The 12,032-nt window shown below is 36.9% G+C and overlaps 1 pseudogene; it reads right to left on the reverse strand.

Moving 5' to 3' along the window:
- Positions 1-2,324: 2,324 nt before the first annotated feature.
- On the reverse strand, positions 2,325-2,896 carry LOC114220147 (large ribosomal subunit protein eL6 pseudogene; annotated as a pseudogene).
- Between the last annotated feature and the right edge of the window lie 9,136 nt (positions 2,897-12,032).

The raw sequence follows: 12,032 nt of genomic DNA on the forward strand, positions 1-12,032 counted from the left end.
ATTTAGTATTGGTTGACTCCCATTCAAGTCAACTGATACTTCAGTCAGTTCATTAGTGAATAGACAGGCTTATAATAAAAAAAGAAGACTCTTTAGAGAAAGTGCCTCAGCAGGATTTGAATGCGCACAGGAGAGGTGTACTCTTCTTTAGGAGAATAAAGTTACTCATTGTGACCCTTGTCCTCAGCCCTGAGGCAATCTCTGAAAGAAACTAAAGTTGAAAGCAAACAGAGAAGCAGAAATAACTGGTTAAAAAAAAAAAAGAGAGAGAGAGAGAGAGAGAAAAAAGGAGGGGACACTCAGAGGTGGTCTTCTTTTGGTCCTTTCTGCTCAGAGAGAGTTACATGCAATTGTGTTTCTTTGTCTCCTACTTCTCTCAAATTCATTTGAAATACACTGTAGTCATTTTAGTAGTTCCTAGAATTGGTTTGATTTTTATGCTTTTAAATGATTTAAAAAGGTAGCACTAGGAAATGTTGCTCTGTGGCATGTTACTACTGAAGATCCAATAGAGAACAAGGATAGTAGCTGTTTGTTTTTTATGTTTTGCTGTGTTTATTTTATTGAATCTTATAATATCCCCTCAGAGGATGGTGAAGTTCAGGTTTTATCATTTTCATTTACAGGCTAGAGGGAGAGTAAAGCTTAGTTAGGTGTTGAGCATACAAAAAGATATGACTTAGGCCTCTGTCCAGGATAAAATACACTAAACCAGCATTTTTCAAAGAATGACCCATGGATTCTAAGAGATATTTTTGCAAAAACAATTTCTTAATAAAATGCATTTGAGTAATCTCCCATATTGAATGCATCTCCAGATATAAACAGTATATACATTAAAGGTTCTGTGAAGTCTTGCAATTAAAGACACTAACAAAAACTTTAACTCAGCATCATTTCCTATAGTACTGTGTGTTTATTTAGTAAATATTTGTTTATATTAACAAAACACATTTTGGGAAATGCTCCATTAAACCATACCATCTCTCTTTTACCTTTTACTATAGTAGAAGACCAGAAATCCACTTGTCTCAGTAAAGGGTACATCTAAATTATCACCAAGAAAAAAGAGAAAAGGAAGGTGACAGAAGAAGAGAGGCTGGAGGGAGAGGTCCTTGAGGCCTGCCAATAGCCACAAGAACCATGAGTGATTTTGAAAGTCACCAATACTATTCCAAGCAACCCTTGAGATGATTGCAGCCCCAGAAGACATTTGATTACAGCCTTGTGAGAGTCTCCAAACCAGAGACACCCAGCTAAGCTGCACCCAGATCCTAGATCCTCAGGAGTCAAAATAGTAAATGTTTATAGTTTTAAGCTACTACATTTTAGGGTAATTTATTAAACATTCATGGATAACTAACAAAAACACCTAAAGTAAAAGACTAAAAAATAAATATGAAATATTTCTGAGGACAGGTGGATACATAAATGGAAGAATATATTGGAAATAATTGATCTAATATTTATTGAATAAAGAAATCGAAAGTTGGATATTCATAAAAGTTCCTTCATGTTCATTTTGGATTAAAATAAAACCACAACTGATCTTTATATTATACAAATCCTTTTGCTTTTATTCTATTGTTTATTTCAACTTGGGAACTAGGTTATTACCCTGAACTTCTACTTAAGCATTTTCTGAATTTTTGTGTGAAATGCAGGATTGAGAGACCCGGAAGGTACACCTAACAGGGTATACAGCTGCTTGTCTACATTTCACACCACTTACATTCTTCTCCCACTGTCGTGGCTGTTTCTATGGAATGATGAGAACATCTACCAGGAAGACATTTATGGAATCAGTGTGCCTGGGACCCATGGTGCAAGAGGGAAAACGGGGAATACATTTAAGAAAATAGGGCATACCATCTTTTCCATAAGTGGTAACGATGACGTGTACTGTTGATTAAAAGATTTCTCACATGTTCCTCTAAACGAACTATCAAGTTCTTAAGCTACAAGGGCATTCCACCTAACCACCTTTCCTGGAGCTCCTTTCTTACTGCAGTAGAGAAAGAAGAATGAATTTGCTGAATACTACCATCTATACTCTGGTGGTGGTGTTTTGTACTTTTTTAAAGGTTTTATTTATTTATTTATTCGAAAGAAAGAGAAAGAGTGCACCACTGGGAGGGTGGAGCAGAGGGAGAGAGAGAAGCAGTCCCCGCACTGAGCGGGGAGACCGACCTGGGTCTCAATCCCAGGACCCTGAGATTATGACCGGAACTGAAGGTAGACACTGAACTGACTGAGGCACCCAGGCACACACACACACCCTATTTTTAATGTATCAGTTATTTAATTAGGTTTTTGTAAGAAATTTAGAACATCAATTTGTGAGAGCAAACTCCACTTGTGAGAGAAACCACAGAGCAGAGGTAGCCCTGGAGCTGAGGAACAGCTTTTACTTTTTGCAGAATTTGTGAGTCCATAGCTTTCTGCTCAACCTTGTGCTGCTCTGTATGCTGGTATTTCTCTTTCTCTGGGTCAAACATCTCATCTTTCTGGTGTCTGGGCTTTCAAAGCTTCTTCTTCTTAAAGTAAGGATCAGTGAGATGTTCAGGGATTTTCACACTACTGATACCAATTTTGGTGGAGGTGGCAATGATAAATTTCTGATATGTTCTGCACAGAGAAACTCAATTGAGTATCAGAGGTCTGGTCACAAGTAGCAAACCACTGCTCAGCTGCTTCAGGAAACCTTCCTCTTACCTCTGTGGTGCCCACTGAGGATGATCAGAATGCTGTTGAGAGGGGAATTAGCTCAAAGTTTTCTCACATGCTAACTGAAGGGATTTTTACCACAGCTCAACAGCTTTCAAGGCACATTTTCAGTAGAGTAACATCTAGGCATTTTGTGAAATTTAACCACTCCTGAACCACCATGCTTATCACCACCAAATAGAAGGAGTGCCCAAATAAATGGTGCTTTATATAACACAGCAAAGAGAACCAGTACAAAAATAATTTAAATAATATTCCAAACTCTAAACCAAAATTGCATAGCATAAAGTTCAGAAGAATTTCAAGTTAAAAAAAAAAGATATATGGGAAAGGAAAAAAAACAGCAACAACAGAACTTCCACCCCTAAGAGCAAAGAGATTCCTGCTGAAAATTCCTAACCATTAATATTATTATTCTCAATCTCATCTTCTAATGCTTATTAGATATAGTTTATTTCATCATTTACACAATGATTTATGGATGACACAAAGTTAAGTCTGTGTAGTAACAGGGAAGATGGCATCTATTTTATTCTCATAAGAAAAATGTTAAATCAGATGGGTTGAATTTGTGGGTCAAGGTCAAAGAATCAGCAAGTGGCAGAACTAAGGTCAGTATCCATGTCTCCTAATGCTTAAAATTACACTAAGTTGAGAAGAACTAAGTTAATAGTTGAGTATTTTGTCAGGTGGAAGGGATCATTTTAATTTAATGCCACTATTAATTAGTAATTGTAACATGGGGGAATAAAAAGTAAGGTGAAATGAGACAAATTTTCCGAAGAGAGAATTAAAGTCAAAGGAAGAAGAAGAGATTTCAACAGTTATCTGTATAGTACTGATCAAAACAGATCCACTTTTCCAATATCTCTTATGTCTATCGGTCTGCAAAGTACTGGTAGGAGGTGACAAAGAAACCTGAGTAAAAGACTTTATTCAATATGGGCTGATTCATTGAATGAGGGGATACAAAGCCCCCCCAAGAGAAAAAAGAGATTACTAATTAAAGGATTTCAATGAACCATGCTGAATTATTCCTCTAATCAGAGCAATGAATGAACTGCCTAATCTGAGTAAATAAATAGGTTGCTAAATATTCCAGGATTACAAATAGCCAAGTCAACTAATTTCCTTGAATAATTACTCATTCATTTATTCAATTTCCTGCTAACTGAATAATCATTATCTAGAGAGCTTACAAAAATAAATATTCTAAGTTTAGATATTGTATTATGGTTATGCAAGACATTACCATTGGGAAAAACTGGCTGAAGGCTACATGGGATCTCCCCTAACATTTTTTCGTAACTTGTAAACCTATAATAATTTCAAAATAAAAAGTTAAAAAGTGGACATAGATAAAAGATAGATAGATGATAAATAGATAGATAGATAGATAGATAGATAGATAGATAGATATTCTAGGGCTTCACCCTCAAAGATTCTTATTCAGTAAGTTTGGAGTGGGATCCAATAATCCATATTTTTTAATCAGCACTTTGTATGATTCTGATGTGCTGCTATGTTTGGGAACCACTGAATTCCACAATACAATACTTTTATAGAAGTCAGAGAAAGTTTTCAAATAATTTCTTTTTGATAAAGGATTATTCAATTGTTGTGACATTTCTGGGGGGTGGTGAGACTTAGGAAAACACTAATATCTATCCATCTCCTATTGACTGACTTCCACCCAGGAATGACTGAATACATTTACCCCTGTCTCCCAATCTTCTACTCATCTCCATGTCCTATCTCTATCCTGGATGTCATCAGTTTTTATAGAGAAACTATCAACACCTTAGCCTTACAGCTTCTAGATGTCCTCAATATCAGCAACCTCATTATTACAGTGGTCCATATAAAGTGCCTGGAATGCCTAAATAAATTGCCTGGAATGGAAATGAACAACCCAAATATTGCTTTTCAAAGCCCATTGTGAAGCTCAACTTCACAGACCTTTGAGCCTAAGCACTTTAGCTTCCAGGCCTAAAGAAGTCTACAGTAAACCTTCATGCAATGCTTCCAAGCTCCCTAATAAAAAAGATTTAAATGTCCAGGTTAACACCCCATTCGAGACTGTTCTAGAACCAATGGAAAATGGTATCCAGGGCTAGAAGTTACCATATTAAAATGCAAATATCTATTTAGGGAAAACACTGTAAACTGTTATCAACTAGCCAGTAGTTTAGTATGGGAGAAAAATTATTAGAAATGCAGGGTTATGGGTCCCAGCTCTCTCAGGATTGATGCAGTAAGTCTAGAACAGGATCAAGGAATCTACATTTTGACACATTGTCTACTTACCGTATTCAAAGAAATTTTAACCTAAATGTTTAAATGCAGATAAATTAGCTGCTAACCTAGAACAGATGCCAGATGTAAGTAGCATCAGGCACTGACAAATAAACAGAACAAAGTATGAAAGTTGTCCTTTGAATATTAGATTTCTGAAGAGGTATCTAATTAGGGAGTCTATAGGGGATAAAGTGAAGAACTGGAAAGGAGACAGCTCAAAACAGAAAAAGACAAAAAGAACCAAGAAAACCTTAGTATATGCACCAATGTTCCTCAGGACTAACTGCTTCTGGGTGGGGGTTGGCATGGATGTAGAGTTTTGGGAAACATTCATCTTCCCTGACTATAAGACTGTTTCCACTTTCCTACATAGATGGACCAGGAAAGGAGTGAGAAAGTCAGAAAATTCTAATGGAAAGATCTAAATAAGTCTGGTTAATAATAGCTAAGATGTAAATAGAACTCAAACAAGATTTTTCAATACTAAAGACAAAAACTAGGAAGCTTCTCTTATGTCCTTGTTTTCTCTAGGAGGCTGAGAGAACTGAGTGTTTCCTATGCCCCACTGTTATTGTTAACAATAATTCCCAGAGGTAGTCTCATACACAAAAGGGATCATGTTCAGAAGTAGCAAATGATTCAGTAACTTCATTTTAAGGCTTACCCAAAAGTCTCTTCAAGCCCTGGGCTCTTTATGCTTGTAAAAAGTTGATTTGCCTATCAAGTAAAATGTTTGTTCTTACTTCTCTGCTGTATTAGCTAAGTTCCAATCAGAAGACAGAAACCATGCAGTAATTTAAACAGGACAATTTAGTATAAAGAGATAGCGACGGAGGATTGGAGTAATAGGGAACTGACTAAAGTTGGGAGGTAGGGGCTCTAAGTGATAAACAAAATTACTGAGGGAGAGTATTCAAAGAAGGAACAAACTTGGAAGAAGAAGATCCTCCCCACTGCTAGGACTCAGCTCTCATTGGAAAGGATATAGTCTAAGCTCATTGGATGTTGGAAAAATTCACTGGGTTGTTCCAGGCCAGAGAGAGTCCCCAGTTGTCAGTTAGGTTAACTGAGAATTCCCTAGTAGGATACTGATAAAATTCACTGGGAAGCTATCTGTTTAGGTTGTTATTGACTTGCTGGAAAGCCAGCTTGGGCACCACCTGAACTCAGAGAAAACCACCTGGAAGCAACAGGGGTGTGAGAAGGAGGGGCTGTGATTTACTGGAAATGAGCTGGTTAATCCATAGACCTTGTTAGGTGCCCTCAGGAGTGCCATTGAACTTACTGCTGGAAACCATTCAACATAGAGTTTGTGCTGAGGTATGCTGGGGATAAGCCACTTGCTGCTTTATGCCAGGACACTGCTGAAAAAAGCCATTCAGTCCGCAAGAGCTCAGCTGAATGAGCACACCTCGCATAAGCAGGGAGAAGAAACCTCACTCCTCCAGTGTCCCTCCAACACCCTGTGCCAACAGTGTTTCATGAGGCTCAACTTTGTTATCACAGAGCAGGAACAACAAGGTGAATCTGGGACTGAGAAGCAATAAATTGGTAACTTGGCACATCTGCCTACTAAGTAAATTTTTTCTTTTCTGGAAGACATTTTTCAAATATATATTCTACTATATATACTCAATATATGGAAAAATATTTTCTTGAGAACTACATAAAGAAAATGCCGTGTGAATAAGCAAATGCAACTTTTGGACTTTCTCTTATTTGTCAGTGTCTCGGTTTTTAATTTGGACAGATACCAGTATTATCAGAAAATAAATAGTTTCTGTTACCAACTGACATTGTTGCACAAGTCTGATTACTTGAAAATAAATTGGAAATGAGCCTGAAAAAAAAAATCTTTAGAGAACTCTTTTTCATTTTGAGAATGAGAGGCTTGGAAGCTATTTGGTAAACAGGTCCATTTGTCCTGAACCCATTCTTTCCCCTCACTCCTTTTTATGATAATTTTCCATTTTTAGAGTCATTTCTTGGATTAATTAACTACTTATAGAAAGCACTTTTAAAGAAATACAGATGTAATTCTAAAAAGAATAATACACTAAGTAGTTAACATTCATTAATGAACTAAAGGAGGCAAAAAAAACGAAGGAATGGTATATATTGATGGCAATACAAGAAAAAAATTTTTTTAATGTAGATTAGAAGTCAGCAAACTTTTTCTGTAAAGGACCAAATAGTAAATATTTTAGGCTTCATGGGCCATACAGCCTCTATCACAACTACTCAACCCTGCCCTTGTAGCATAAAAGCATCCGTCAGTAATATATTTCAGTGGAAGCTTATTTAGAAAAACAGGCAGACAAGATTTGGCCCGAGTGATGTAGTTTGCCAACCCCTGATGCAGAGGAACAGGAGAAGTGAGTGAAGAGGACACTGTAAAGGGGAAATGTACATGCAGCAGAATAACTCTTGACATCTGAGGCTATGAAGCCTGCAGAAATAGTTAAGTTTTGGCTCACTACTCAGTTTTGGGATTTTGTTCAAGGAAGACATAGCAGAGAAAGCACGGAATATGGAGTTAGAGTAACTCCAAACAAAACCTGTTTTCTCATTTGTACAATGAAAGATGATGTGAAATAGAGAAATAGTAATACTTCATCACATAGTGTTTGTGAGAAACAAATATAAAGCTACCTTGAAGGTGTTCAGTAGCTGTCAACACTTCATGGCTCTCAATTTCCTCGGCCTTTAATGAGGGGCTTAGATTAGTTAAATTGTAAGATCTTTCAGTGCTCAAGTCAACATACCATGACGGAACATCAGATTTTTGCAACTGTTAGAATGAGATGCGTCTTGTGATTTAACCTTGCAAGGAGGGCCTTTTGCTTTTTCCAGTGCAAAAGAATCACATGTGGAAAGTGCCAAGTCCTTCTATCGAACTGTCTAAACAGTGGTTCTCCACAGGGAGAGGGGGCGACAAGGTTTGTTGCTCCCCAGAGTATTATTTTTTTTATATCTTCAAGGTTGGGAAACCTACTGGCATTTAGTGGGCAGGAACCAGGGATGCTAGACTTCCTGGAATGCATGGGACAGTCACACATGATGAATATCCATTCTGTGTTCTATATGGATTTATATTTTCCTACTAGACATTCATGTGAATTTAAAACTTGTTTATAATTTTCTGAGCCAAGAATCTAATCCATTTTACATATGAATACAAGGCATTTTTGAACTGTTTTAATATATACTGAATTTTCTAGAAGTATAAATATCATGTAAAATGACGGAATACTGTACTTTGTTTCCATCAGTATTTTATCAAGAATAAAAGAAATCAATTTCAAGAAAAGCACATCATCAATGCCAATGCTTCTTATGACGTTTTGGTCATAAGTATAATGTACTTGGGTTAGTCTTCAGTCATACGCACAGTGTTTCTATATGCGGAAACTCCGACTATCACATTTTGTTTTCTGGTATAGTTTTGTCCCCATATTTGCTTTAAAATACACATGAATTTTATTAGAAATAACTTTTTATTTATGTCTGCTTTATTAAAGCAATACATTAATGCTTTAGGCATTCTGTGTGCAAGTAGGTTATATTATTTATAAATTTATTTTCAGGTTACTAAAGAAGATGTTGATAGACATTATTAGAAGACAGCCTCACATCTGATAAAATTGAGGACTCTTCCACAAAATACTCTAAGTAATCATTGTCCCAGATTCTTTTTGTTAATGACCAGTGAACGAAGAATACAATGTAATTTTGTTTCAGGTTCCCTAGAGCAGAGAAGTTCTCATTAAATGTCTTACATTTGCAGATGTCTCCGCATTATTAATAAAATGAAACTTCAAATAAAACACTTTCTAAAACCATGTGATTGAATAAGGGGATCCTACTGTCTCCTTCATTTGTAGAAAGATGATTAGTGCCTTTCTGGCAATGAATGATGTAGGACCTTCTCCTGATGTCCTCACATTTACTTTTCTCTTAGTTAAATATCTGCAACTCAGAGCAAACAGTTGTACAGTCAGAAGCAGCTAACATTGTCCTATCAGGTGCTCCTGGAGAAACTTCAATGCTTAGTTGCCTTAGTTGCCATATTTCCCTCTTTGGTGTTGAATTTATAGACCGGCAGCTCTTCTGGTTGAATTTTGTATAGCCATTTCTCAGCTAAGAGCCTTAGCAGTGCCTCTGCAAAAAGAGAAACCTAAGCAAAATTTCTTCAATGATCCTCTTTCATTTCTATTTGAAACAGAGAGAAAGGAGCTCTTCAATCTGCTAGAGAATGAGATGCAAAATTTCTTGTGGCCAAAAGAAGCACCTGAAGTTTCTTTCTTGCAAAAAAGTGGAAAATAAATATAAATTACTTCTATTCACTAAATACACTTTAGAAAGTCTATAATACAGGTATATGGGACTTAAAATGAGAGCTTTTTAATTTATGCTTCTTCATTTCTTCATAGGTGATGCTGGTTTTTCTAGAGAGCTTCTAGAATGCTTTGCTTACAGTAGCTCTTTGATGCCACTTGAGATGATTCAGGCTGGCTTTAGAAATGTCACGTTGCTATGTACTTGGCCTTTTCTCAAACTGTAGTCCACAATAAAAGTGAATGGACTTTCCTTCCATTTCAGATGATCAAACTACCAGATCAGGTACCATATTGAAATCTATGAGGGAGATTTTTGCTTCATACTTCATACTGTATCTTTCTTGATACAGATTAAGTGACCGGTTCCCTGGGCTGTTTTTTACTTTTTTGTTTTTACTATTTAGACAGCTCTTAAGGGCAACAATCTGTGTTAACTATTTCTATTTTATTTTATTAGCATCTGGAGCCTTGAACTTACCATAGCAAATATAATTCTTAGCTTTTGAAAACATTTGCCAAAGGATATACCCTTGTTTTTTTATTGATACGCAACTTTCATTGCTGCTTGGCAATATTTCTCTGGTATGTCAAGCAACGTGCTTTCCATATTTGGTGTAAACTTCTAGACATCTAGAGCAAAGTCAACTCTGATTTCATTTAATCAAACTTTAAGTCTCCTCTTCCCACGTATTCAAGTAAGAGGATTGACTATAACACTATCTAAAACCACACCCAGGGCTACTGAGATTCAGTCAGGCCTTGAGCACTTTTGATGACTAGGGGCTTCATGATAGTTTTGGTTCAGAGTAAGATAAAGAGTGTTAATCCCTGATAGAGGATTGGGGGGATTAGAATAAAGATAACCACAAGATCTTTCCTTCATTTATGGTTCTTCTCTCCCAAGTCAGATATTTTGGGTGCCTGTCTGAATCTTAGTGAGGAAAGAGGTAGAAACAAAGGCTGAAGGAGTTATTGTGGGACCTAGTGACATTGTGGGCCTGCTTGTTCAAGTTATGACACCAAGTGGGGAAAAGGGCCTCTAGGACCTCCAAGTGACTCTGGTGTGGTAAAGTTAATTAAGGGTGTAACTCCAGTTAATGAAGGAGAGCTCTATCTGCTTTCAAGCTAGAAAGAACGCATCAAGAGACAACCAGATCCTTGACACCCTGGGCTTCACCAGTGGTGCCTCTGGAGGAGTACCATCTTTAAGAAGTGTCTTACGAGGGGACAGAACTCAATAATGGTAGAAAAAAAAATGTGACAACAGTTTATGAATTTGCATGTGCCAGCCCTGGGAACTACAAGAAATGATTAGATGAAGTTTAGGGGGTGGTTGGGCTTCTGCATTATTCACAGGGGAACAAAAGCTAGTGGTTTATTATAATGAAGATGACCGTCTCTCTAGCCAAAGCTAAAAAATTCCCATGGCTTCAAATACCATTCTAAAGTCATATGCAATTCACATGTAAAGTCACCATCCAAGACCAATCTTCTGGGCTCAGACCATGTATCCAACTCCCTGCTTGATGTCACTTGCTATCACAAGTATTTCACAGATTCCTCAAACTCAGTATGACCCAAATGGGATTTATTGTATTTCCCCAAAACCTGATGCTTTTCCATATCTCAGTGAGTACTACAGTGACCCAGCCCAGTAATTCTCAACTTTGAATATCAGATATTAGAGTCATCTGGGAGTTTTAAAGAAACTGAGGTCTGAGCCCCATCCAAACAAACTAAGTTAAAATCTCTAGAAGTGGGGCCCAGGTAGGGGTTCTTTTTAAAAGCTCCCAGGTGATAATATGTTAAGTTGGAGAACGACTACTCATCAGTTTATGCCAGAAACCTAGAAATCACCTCAACATCTCCATTTCCTCATCCACTGCTCTCAGTCAGTTCTTTACTAAAAACCGTGCTTCCACTTCCAATATAGATTATGAATCTCTCCACATTTTCCCCCTACTACTGCCACCCCCTACCTCAAGTCACCATCATCCCTTCCATGGATTAATGCAACAGTCTCCTCAGGGCCTTTATCCCCTCCTGTCCACCTCTAAGCAATTCTACTAACAAATGGATTTTGGGCGTGCTGTTTCTGTTACTTTAGACTCTTTTTCCTTTACTTTTTATCTGGCTTGTCCCTACTTATGCTTCAAGTTCTAGTTAAAAAAAAAAAACAAAAACTCTTCTTTTACCAGAAAACTCCTTCAAATTCTCAAACTAAATTAACCTGCCCCATTTATTACCATAGAACCTAAATGCTTTATTTATTGCTTTACTTTAATGAGCCAAATAATAATTTATGTAATTATTTGTTTAACTTTGACTCTCTCACTAACTATACACTAAAGGTAGAGTAACTGATGAGGACAATAATGATAAATGTGGAAAAGGAAAAAAAAATTTTCAAAACATCTGGATTTATGGCTTTTTTCAAATTAATGATAATTAGGGCTAACACTGAACATTTATAGTATACTTAGTACATTATATATTATCTCATTTAAGCCTCACAATAATTCTTTTTTTTTTTTTAAAGATTTTATTTATTTGAGAGAGAGAGAGAATGAGAGATAGAGAGCACGAGAGGGAAGAGGGTCAGAGGGAGAAGCAGACTCCCTGCTGAGCAGGGAGCCCGATGCGGGACTCGATCCTGGGACTCCAGGA

This window comes from Eumetopias jubatus, unplaced genomic scaffold (genome assembly GCF_037043125.1).
Source record: "Eumetopias jubatus isolate StellerSeaLion01/CBP00866 unplaced genomic scaffold, mEumJub1_p1.0 scaffold_14, whole genome shotgun sequence".
Lineage (NCBI taxonomy): Eukaryota > Metazoa > Chordata > Mammalia > Carnivora > Otariidae > Eumetopias > Eumetopias jubatus.